Below are 12,026 nucleotides of genomic sequence, written 5' to 3'. Positions count from 1 at the left end.
ATTACTTCAAAGACATGAAGGTCATTCAATATGGAAAATTTCAAGAACTTTGAACGTGGCTTTAAGTGCAGTCGTAAAAACCATCAAGTGCTATGATGAAACTGGCTCTCATGAGGACCGCCACAGGAAAGGAAGACCCAGAGTTACCTCTGCTGCAGAGGATAAGTTCATTAGAGTTACCAGCCTCAGAAATTGCAACCCAAATAAATGCTTCACAGAGTTCAAGTAACAGACACATCTCAACATCAACTGTTCAGAGGAGACTGCGTGAATCAGGCCTTTATGGTCGAATTGCTGCAAAGAAACCACTACTAAAGGACACCAATTAGAAGAAGAGACTTGCTTGGGCCAAGAAACACAAACAATGACATTAGACAGGTGGAAATCTATCCTTTGGTCTGATGAGTCCAAATTTGAGATTTTTGGTTAATATATAGGGTGGAATTTGAGACAGAATATCCAAAGGAACATATTATAGGTCCAATGCTGTTTTTATCTCAATTTCAAATCCTTTCTGGGTAACAATCATGTACCTAACAGTGATTGTTTTCAATTAAAATGGTCAAATAGTAACAAAAATAGCTTCTTAGCAAAGGGCAATTTCTCAAGCAAGAATTTTGCTAGGACTGTCTGGGGGTGGTCTGAGAAATGAGCTGCTATTGGCAGAGGTTTGGAGCTCTCTTTTGTATTGGTATATAATTTACCACATGGTGATGTCACCATGGAAGGTGTCGTGGAAATTCTAATCAAAAGGAAGAGAAACTGCAGATTCTTCGAAACAACAACTTTTTATTTTAAGATTTGCAAATCTGGAGCTGGTTGACAATCCACTCAACAGTGCAGCGTTAAGAGCCCAACAAACAAGAGTTGGGTCTCAGCCTTTATAGGAAAATACAACCTCTGTGTACGTGGCAGTTTAGCAGGTGTGTGAGATCATGGTGGGAACATAGCGTACAAACAAGTGACAACGGCAGTTTTGTTACTCCTTTCTGCTGATAGAATTGTTGCTGCTGCTCAAGCTAGCCTCTGTTCTCTTCATATCTTCACACAGCTGTGCCCTTGAAAGATACGAAAGAACATGATGGACCAAAAACTGTGGTCACTCTCGGAAGCTCTTTGTCTTTGGCCGCGTGACCAAGTTACTCAGAAACAAGAGGAAAAATAATGGCTTCTTCTTACACGAGAGAAACAGATAGTGGAAATGTACAGGCTCCCTCCCTCCGGTGCTCAAAGTCGTCGGTCTACTAATCACCGGTCCTGGCAACCCACATTGCGCACACCTGGCAACCATCATTGAGCACACCTGCTCCCCATTGTTAAGCACACCTGGACTTCATCACCACCCTGATTACTCTCCCTTCATATAGCCCTCAGTAGCCTCAATCATCAGGCAGTATTGGTTTTGGTTACGTTCAGTAGTCTTGTCCTGTCCTGTCCTGTCCTGTCCTGTCTTGTCTTGTCTTGTCTTGTCTTGTCTTGTCTTGATGATGATGATGATTATTAAACTCACCTTTTGCACCTGCTTCCTGACTCCCTGCGTATACGTTACAGAATGATGTACGTTTCTACTGCTTCCATAATTTCTGAAGCAGTAGAAACTTACATCATCTTCCAGACGGTCGAGGAACAGGGTAAAATACTCCACCAAGACCACGACCAGTTGGCTCTACTGGGTATGACCATGAAGGAGGTCCTCCGCATTCTCCGCCACCTCGACACTACCAGCGAGGTTCTCCATACCTCTGATGGAGGGCCTCCTACCACGGGTCGTCACAGTGAGCCGGTACCCCAGCCTATCGAGTTGTCCGTCCAGGTCAGTGATGCCGACTGTCCCTTCCAGAGAAGCACAATGCTGTGGCTTCCTACTCCAGTGCTCCCTCTATTTCGCCTATCAGACGGGAGCCCCCACCACTGAGAGGTCCAAGGTTGCCACGGTCATTTCCCTGCGGACCGGATGGGTATTGGAGTGGGCTACGGCCGTCTGGGAGAGAGGAGAGGAGGAGCTGGGTTCCTATGAGAGGTTCATGGATGACCGCCCTCCAGAGGGCAGAGGGGGAGGTGAGCGACTTTTATAACTCCAGCAGGGTGCTCAGACCGCTTCGTAGTACACCCTCACCTTACAGACTGTGGCAGCCTCCAGCGGATGGAATGAGCTGGAGCTCCACACTCTATTCCACAGTGGACTATGCAAAGAGGTCCAGGTGGAGTTGGTATGTCAGGATGACAACATACCCTTGGACGCTCTCATCGGGATGGCCATCGGTCTGGATAATCTTCTTCGGGAGCGCCGGTGTCAACCTCGCCACTCACCTCCCTCCTTTGTCTGTCTTGAGGCAGAGCCTGAACCCATGGAGGTGGGGGCCACACACCTCTCCGTGGCAGAGTGGCGTCGCCGGAGACAGCTGGAGCTCTGTCCCTATTGCGGCCAGGAGGGGCACCAGCTTCAGTGGTGTCTGGTACGTCACAACCCGGGGTCCACTAGAGAAGAAGGGCAGCCCCGTGACCTTCCGCCTCCCAGAGTAGGCTTGACTATTCCATTATCATCGTCTTCCGCCAAACCCTTTGATTCCCACTTCACTGGCTGGCTGTCCCTCAAATGTTGTCTCTACAGCTCTAGTGGATTCCGGTGCCGCGGGGAACTTTATCGACCAGGCCCTCGCCTCCTCCCTGAACTTAACTTCRTACCCACWCTCCTCTCCTTTTCCTGTCCAAGCCCTGGATATGTGAYCATTGKKATCCGKCACAATTATTTGTGAAATAATTTTATGTTGTATAATTCCAATCTCATAGTGTGGAAATATTTATAAAACCTTTTGACTGCACTGGGCCTTTCCAACCATGGGTCTGCTGCAGGTGCCTGACATATCACTTCCTCTCTGTTCACCTCATGTCAAAAGGTCCTGCACATGCGCCATATGTGCGCAAGCAAGCGCTAACTTGTGGGCGACTTTTATTTTGACAGAGGAAGAAGGTCTGCAGGCCAATGTTTGGAAAGTCAGTTTATGAATTAATGGTTCATTCACTAATTTGGTGCCTTTTGAGAAGTGTAACTTGGTCAAAAAAGTTTTATTCTCAACTTCATAAAGTTCTAACATGTTCAACTTCATAAACATGTTGTCCCATCTCAAGAGGTTAAATAAAAAACAAAAATAAGTGCCTATTAAGTGCTAATAAGTCACAGGGTTGCCGATTTTTCTTAAATCAGACATAATCCACTTGTGACAGGGGGAAGGAAGCTTGTTGTGTGAAACAGGGAGTGGCATTGAATGCAAGCTTCACAAATGATTTTTTTTTTAATGAGCGGTTCATGGCTAGCCTGTCCATCTATGGGTTACAGGGTTGACGTGTTATGCTCCACCCACTCACTTTTCCACCACAAAACACTAGACAATTGCCAAAAAGAGTAGAAAACAGCTCACCTGGTTAACTCTATGATTTGACTATTAGATGTTCAATGTTTATTTTGAAAAAAATATTTTAAAAGGAATGTTTCACAATATTAAACGAGAGTTCAGTTCACATATATAGGGTTGACCTTAAAATGAGGGACAACATAAATGCAATCACTAAATAATAGTCTTCAGAAATGACTTTGTCAAAGCAACAAAATAATTACAGCTTTACAATGATGGTGGAACTTGACTTTACCTTTTACTTGGCGATACTTTCTTCATTCTCATTTCGGAAGGGACCTGTATCTTATAACGTATTTGTCCACTTGCAACTCAAGATGACAAGGAAATATTCAGAAAGACATTAAATCCACTTTTGTGTACCGAGTTAGAAATGCATGTGTGTGTGTGTGTGTGTGTGTGTGTGTGTGTGTGGTGTGTGTGTGTGTGTGTGTGTTGTGTGTGTGTGTGGTGGTAATCTTTGTTTGTGTTTGGCTCGCACTGTGGCTGCAGTACTGAGAAATGACGTGTTCCTGCAAAGATGCTCGGAAATGTGAGATATGGTAATCACAAGCTAAAATGTCATTTAATTTTATATCAGCTACCTCCTCCATCTTTCCCGTCTTTTCAAAACAGTAGGCTACTACTGTATCCCTTTAAAAAGCTCAATAAATGCAAAAGGAGTGGCAGTCCCACTACTTAAAAAAAGATGTAGACTATAGGCTGGAGAATGTTTTATGTATGAGCCCGTCTGATATGAATGAGTCATCCAATATGCTGTAATAGAAATAAGGCCATGCTAATAAATAAATAAATTGTCCTTCAAAATCATAAACGGCACCGACCACCACTGATGTACCTTGAGGCAACCAACCTGGTGATACACTCCATTTAGTATGATATGTTACAGTTCGTTTCGTATGGTATGTATTAATTTGTGGATGTCCATCACCAATTTCATATGATATGTTACGAATGACAATTGGTATTATATGTTACGAATTTGATAAACGTACAATGTTACGAATTTGCTCAATGAACTATATGTCTCAAATTTGCAAAACATATGATATGTTACGAATTTTAGCTAGGTGTTAACGTTAGCTAGACTAGGATTTAGGGTTAAGGTTAGGTTTAAGTTTAGGAGTTAGGTTAAAGGGTTAAGGGAAGTGTTAGCTAAAAGGGTTAGGGTTAAGGGAAGGGTTAAGCTTAGGGTTAGAGAAGGGTTAGCTAACATGCTAAGTAGTTGCAAAGTAGATAAAAAGTAGTAAGTAGTTAAAAAGTTGCTAATCAGCTAAAATGCAAAAGTTGTCCGTGATGAGATTTGAACTCACAACCTTTGGGTTGCTAGTTGTTCACGTTATAGCCTAAACCTATGGATGTTACATTGAGCTGGTGAATGGAATATGAATGACAGTCATCCAATATGCTGTAATAGAAGTAAGGCCATGCTAATAAATAAATTATCCTCCCTAATCTTAAACGGCACCAACCACCACTGATGTACCTTGAGGCACCCCCTGGGCAACCGACCTGGTCTCAGAGCATTTCATTATATTCTGTACTCTCCATTTATACTGAACAAAAATATAAATGCAACATGCAACAATTTCAACGATTATCCTGCGTTACAGTTCATATAAGGAAAGCCGTCAATTGAAACTAATTCATTAGGCCCTAACCTATGGATTTCACATGACTTGGCAGGGGAACCCCCATGGGTGGGCCTGGGAGGGATAGGCCCACCCACTTGGGAGCCAGGCCCAGCCAATCAGAATGAGTTTTTGCCCACAAAAGGGCTTTATTACTGACAGAAATACTCCTCAATTTCATCAGCTGTCCGGGTGGCTGGTCTCAGATGAACCCACAGGTGAAGAAGCTGCATGTGGTGGTCCTGGGCTGGCGTAGTTATATGTGGTCTGCGGTTGTGAGGCCGGTTGGACGTACTGCCAAATTCTGTAAAACAAAATTGGAGCCGGTTTGTGTTGCGTGACAAAACTGCACATTTTAAAGTGGCCTTTTATTGTCCCCAGCACAAGGTGCACCTGTGTACTGTTCATACTGTTTAATCAGCTTCTTGATATGCCACACTTGTCAGGTGGATGGATTATCTTGGCAAAGGATAAATGCTCACTAACAGGGATGTAAACAAATTTGTGTACAAAATGTTTAAGAAATAAGCTTTTTGTGCATATGGAAAACTTTTATTTCAGCTCATGAAACCAACACTTTACATATTGCGTTGATATGTTTGTTCAATATAGTAGATATGTTACGTTTCGTATGGTGTGTATTCATTTGTGGGTGTCCATCACCCATTTCATATAATATGTTATGAAATACAATAGGTTAAAGGGTTAAGTTAAGGGTTAGGGGAAGGGTTAGCTAAAACTGTTAAGCTTAGGGTTAGAGGAAGGGTTAGCTAACATGCTAAGTAGTTGCAAAGTAGATAAAAAGTAGTAAGTCGTTGAAAAGTTGTCCATTAGCTAAAATGCTAAAGTTGTCCGTGATGACATTTGAACTCGCGTTACATGCCCATCCATCCACCCCGACCAACCACCCTACTTTCGTTTTTTCGTTAAGTAACCATATGTTTTATGTAACCAAACCAAGTGTAAAATATCATTCTAATTTGGGTATTGCAGATTTAAATTTACTATGTTACGTCTAGTCTATGAGACCAGGCTGGGGCAGATGCTCAATAGAAATTGAGATTATGTAGGCCTACTACATCAGAGCAGTTCTCCCCCCAATGGAAAATACCACGGGTTAACATCTCAATTCAGATGTTTGCTAGGGTTATATTTAAATATTTTCCGTTTAGAGGAGTGTTTTGGAACTATTCCAGAAAGTCAGAAAGGTTTGGGTAACCACTTATCTTTTTAGATTTGTCTTTTTAATTGATTATTTACAAAATTGAAATTTATGAAAGGTTTATATCCACTATGCTTAGTGAATAGTAAAAACAGGTCATTTTCTACTGTAAACATGTACTGACTTTTAATGTGGTATGAACACAACCAGTCATGATGTTTTCATCTGATTTGTCAAACAAATGACTTAAAAAAGTAGGCTACCTGCGCACATTCGTCCACTAAAATAATCCCAGCATCCAAACAGTTCATTGTGCACCCGTCATTTGAAGAATGGAAAGAAACGTATATTACAAACAGCAAAAAGTGTCTGACAATTCAGTGATTGTCATAATAGGTCTACTTTTGTAGCCCAAATTGATTGATGAGTCTTGTTGCCCACGCGTGTCTTGGACAGTCATCTCTGCCTTGGAAAAATGTCAGTGTTAACTTCGAACCACACCGCATAATACCTATAGCACACGTTTAAATCCATTCCCTCATTTCTATTGCGACTGACAGGTGGTAATGATACATTGTGGTGTAATAGCCTACAGTTTTCATGCCATATTTGATTAAATTATTGTGATGCGCTCAAGCTTTACCGGTATGGCGTACTGCCGCTATTTATTTTGCTGGTACTCTGTACCAGACAACACCCTAACTTCAACAAGCAGGGCTGAACGTGAACAATTAACTGGTTAAAACAAATTTGAATAGCTGAAAGCTCAAATAAACGTTGAAGCAGACTATCATACCATCACATACTATTCACAGGCCTTTCTCAATCAAACCGGTATACATTTTCAATCTCATAAAACAAAATAATAAAATGACAGAACCTGCAGTGAAAAGGGGTGCACACTTCTCGAGCATCGGCTAGTACTCTTGTACACTAGTGATGCGTGGTTGACTCATAACCTGCAGGGCTGGCAGATTTAGGGTCATGAAATATTGTGTGGATGAAGGGCTTGTTGAAACAATACATAAAAAACATCCATAAATGTACAATTATTGTGCAATTTATATCTATAGACCACATTGAGGCTTGGATCTCTGGCATTAGTGTGTAAGCCTAAAGCATTGCAGATTTTAGATTTTTCCTTTCAATTAAGCCCTATAGACAACCAGGTGGGAGTTCCTTACTAATTAGTGACCTTATTTAATCAATCAAGTACATGGGAGGAGTGAAAACATGCAGGCACTCGGCCCTCTATTGAATGAGTTTGATGGTTGCGTTAGGGCCTAACTTTAGGCCTACATGCACAAAATAGCCTACAAGGAGCCTACAAGGCCTACAATCGCGAAACGCTTTTGGGAGCAGGCATAACAAGTTAATGTTGATCCACTCAGGCAAAAAGGACTGAATGCCTGAGTTTATTTCAATAAGAGAAAAGCTGCAAAATGGAGAGTTTACAATAAATAGAATAGAGGGACAGAAAATGTTTGGGAAAGATTTGGTGAAGTGGTAAAAGAGGATGAAAGCAGTACAGCACCTAAGTTATGTGTGATTATTGTGAGGCGCTATATAAATTCGACAGTCACGACAGGGACTTCAAATAGGCCTATGGCACCTCAAGGGAACTGTAGCCTACTGTTCAGATGGGTTAAATGGGAACTGGAATCTGGACACTGACTGTAGGTCTGTAACCTCTCACATAGTCTTATTATTATTATTAACTCCTGCAGAATTAAGCATTTCCCACAGTAAAATTATACACCAAATTTACATTTTGACTTTGGAACAGGAGTGGAGAAATATGAGTTATTTCTTTAAGCATCTTTAGAGAATGCAATGCACAGTTAGGGACCATCTGTAGAGGTGCTATCTTCATCAGCATTATAAAAGCTGATAGTATTTCAACTAGGCTACAGAAAATATGCATCCAAGCCACACTGAAATATTTCTCGAAACATGTTGAGTCCTTTTCAYAGCTTTCGGTTTCCTTACAACTGGTCGAACTGATGTCATTTGGACATTTTGCGCAGAAAATCTTTTAAAAATTGTTATTGTGTTTTCTCCCCTGACCCCAAATGTCTTTGCTCTGCCAAATAATCAGAGATGTCAATGAGATTGAAGCGTTCATCAGCAGGTCGCCTAGTGGTTAGAGCTTTGGGCCAGTAACCGAAAGGTTGCTAGATGGAATCCCTGAGCTGACAAGGTAAAAATCTGTCATTCTGCCCCTGAACAAGGCCGTTAACCCACTAGACCGTCATTGGAAATAAGAATGTGTTCTTAACTGACTTGCATCGTTAAATAAAAATTAATTCTATAATTTATTACATTTCTGGTGAAGCAAGGGTTTATTTAGTCTTCTAGGGCAACATATAATCTAATTATAGACAATGTGACTAACAAATAGCATACCAGAATGTCAGAAATTATAAGCAGAACATATCTAAATTAGGCCCCAAAAAATCCATCACCCCCTGTCAAAGGTGGTGTCTAGACTTACAATTCATGCAGCTTTAGTATTCTGATAGAGTTCGGATCATGGAATTCTGAACAAGTCTTGTGTCTACACCGACATTTTAATGTGTCAACCGTGTCCACAGTGTGACCGGATGCCCTTTTCCCACACGATATTCAAATGCCAGTATGCATTCTACAAGCGGTTGAATAGGCAAAATATGATAATAACAACTGATGGCAGTAGCTAACTACTGTAGCTACCTAGCCATTTAACCTCTGTAGCTCACCAGCAAACTAGCAAGCAACTCTAAAGGGATTGCAGACGGGTTAGCTCTAGCCAAACAAAACAATTGTTTTTCTAAATATTAGCTAGCTGGCTAGCATTTATGAGGACTGCAAACACGTTCCTCACACTCTAGGGACATATTTCCTCCAACATTATAATGAAAAAGTGCCTCTCGGTCCCAAAACACACATTTTCTGGAGACTTGTGGAAGAGTGTTGATGACACCGTCCACTGTATGCGCTTTCGGTAGCCTGATTGTGTCCATACTGAGGAGAAATCCACACACAATGCATCCCTGACCACCTCCAGAAGTGGTCAGCCAGATCTGAACACAATCAGACCACAAAGTGACTTTTGTGCGTATAGACCCGTCTTTTCAATGCTATCTTCGTATTCTGATAGCAGAAGTCGCCTGTGTGCACACGACCCAAAAATCGTTCCGCCATCTGTGAGGGTGTTTTCACATATGGTCCGCTTTAAAATAACCAATCTCAGGCCTCTTTAAAGCAAAATAACTCTGTTCTCTTTGTATTCACACTGCCCTTGCCTTTGAAAGAGGAATGAGTCCTCTTTGTTATGTTGCTATGTTTATAAAATAACCAAGATCTTTTCCCAACATTCACTCAATGCACTCTGGGTTTTTACAAAGTGCAGGCCCAGCCATTCCATCAGAACAGTTATAGGTATCTGCAGCTCAATATTGTAATGAGTCCTGTGTGTAGCTGGTGAGAGAGTCAGGCACAGAACAGCAGATACGAGTAAATAAACGTGCTTTACTCAAAAAAGACAAATATACAAAGTAACATCTTGAGCACACACAGACGGACCGAAATTTACAATAAACAATCACTCACAAAAACCATGTGGGGAACAGAGGGTTAAATAATGAACAAGTGATTGTGGGATTGACAACAGGTGTGTGAAACAAAGACAAAACAAATGGAAAATGAAAGTGGATCGGCAGTAGCTAGAAAGCCGGTGACGTCGACCGCCGAACGCCGCCCGAACAAGGAGAGGGACCGACTTCGGCGGAAGTCGTGACAGATATGGTTCAATCAGCTAATTGGACAGATTTGTTGCCACTTAAGAATGTCTTGCATGGCTGATTGGGCTGCAATACAAATCGATAGTAAGCCGGCGACCAGTGCTCTGGGTTTTGTTACCTGCTGACTTGAAGAGCTTCCTACTGGTTATCATGGTTGTGTCGCCGGCAGGAGCAATGTGGATTTTTTTTTCTCTCACATGATTTTATTTCAAGTAGGATAGCAGCCTACACAATAAATAACTAATATTGATAACCATCTAGATGTCACCTTGATACATGGGAAATAGCGTGGGAAATAGCTACCTAGTAGCCAATATCATGGTGACAGTCACAGTAAGCACACACATACAACACATGAAGCAACTGTACACCCATCATCAATACTGACAATGTATAATTATTTGTTGTAAAACTATTATTTGTTGTAAAAATCTGTGAAACACAACTCAGACTCACCCTCTGGCTTCAAAACAGAAGTCCAAACTCTCGCGGTACTGTATCTCAATGTATGGTAGTTGCGTGGTAAGAAACGGAAGAAAAAAAACACAGCTCAATTAAAACCGTCTAACCACAGAGTTTTTCTGTCTTTATTCTAACATAAAGCAGAGTGCTTTTGACACACCCACTCCTTTCCACAGGCCCACTACTTTCCTTTTGACACACTCACTCGCCTATACTCTGGTCGCCATATTGGGATGCAGCTACCTCCTCCGCTAGAAGGTGTTATCGGACAGCTAGATATACCTACCAACATTTTGGAAGCTAATAGATTGCATTTATTTAAAAGATGAACCATAATAATTATAGTCAGAAGATAATATTAACATGTACATTTATTGACAACAGAATAATTAGCATAATAACTTCAGATTATGCTGTAAATAATGCTGTAATTGAAAATTGCACACCCAATGTAGGCTACTGCCCCTTTAAGAGCTAGGGTTGATTTTGTACCCTATGTTGTGACCAAATATGTTGTCTTTTCACACTATTCAAACCCACAATGGAATAAAATGTTTTTGAAGCTCACTTAGCCAAAAGATCACATATTGCAAACAAACAATCTAAACATTGCGTCAGTACAAAACTCCACATATATTTTGTAACGTCCCTGCATCCTTCACAATCACTAATCAATATTCAAAAACAGCACATTATCATCGTCTTTCTTTTGTTGTCACCAATGTGAGGGGTTATGGCAGGGGAAACAGTGCTGCAGTAGTAACTGCAGGGGTAACTCTTACCCTACGAGGTCCAGAGCCTGCTGGTTTTCTGTCCTACATGATGATTAATTGCACCCATCTGGTGTCCCGTGTCTAAATCAGTCCCTGATTAAAGGGGAACAATGGAAAAAATGCAGTGGAACTGGTTTTGAGGTCCCGAGTTGAGTTTGAGGGGAGTGTGTGGTCCGGGAATAATGACAAGTGAACCTGGGAGCTTTGTGTTCACATTGCCCTTAAAAAGGGAACCAGACTGTGGAATTCCAGTGAACCAAACAGACCACCTCTCGAGATGGTCTCAGTTCGGTTCACTTCTGGGGATCTTTTGAGGGGTCTGAGTTCCATTGGAGTGTTCACACTGCACAATAAATTAAGAGAACTGCACTTAGTTCACAAAAATGGTCTGAAAGAGACCAAGTGTAGTCTACAGGGCATTTTCTATATTTGCGGGTTAGGGTCAGGTGCATGCCTCAGATTTTCCCTTTATCACATATAGTCGGGTGGTTGGGGATGGGTTATTAGCAATTGTGGGCGGGGGCGGGTAAACAAACAGCTGACCTGCACACCACTATCAGACAAGTCTGTGGGCACGCTTCGTAGTGCAGATGTGCTCGAGCAGAGATCCAAGAAGCTGCAACAGGAACAAGACTAGTCACAAAACGTGGCGGTGCTTTCAATTGTGTAGGCAACGCCATGCACATTTACATAGATAAAACCTTAAACATCCCTTGTCTGTCACAAATGTTGGACTCATCAGACAGCATTCTGCAGTGATACGCCATCCCATCTGGTTTGCGCTTAGTGGGACTATCATTTGT

This window comes from Salvelinus sp. IW2-2015, linkage group LG20, assembly GCF_002910315.2.
Source record: "Salvelinus sp. IW2-2015 linkage group LG20, ASM291031v2, whole genome shotgun sequence".
Lineage (NCBI taxonomy): Eukaryota > Metazoa > Chordata > Actinopteri > Salmoniformes > Salmonidae > Salvelinus > Salvelinus sp. IW2-2015.
Note: the sequence above shows the minus strand (reverse complement) of the source record.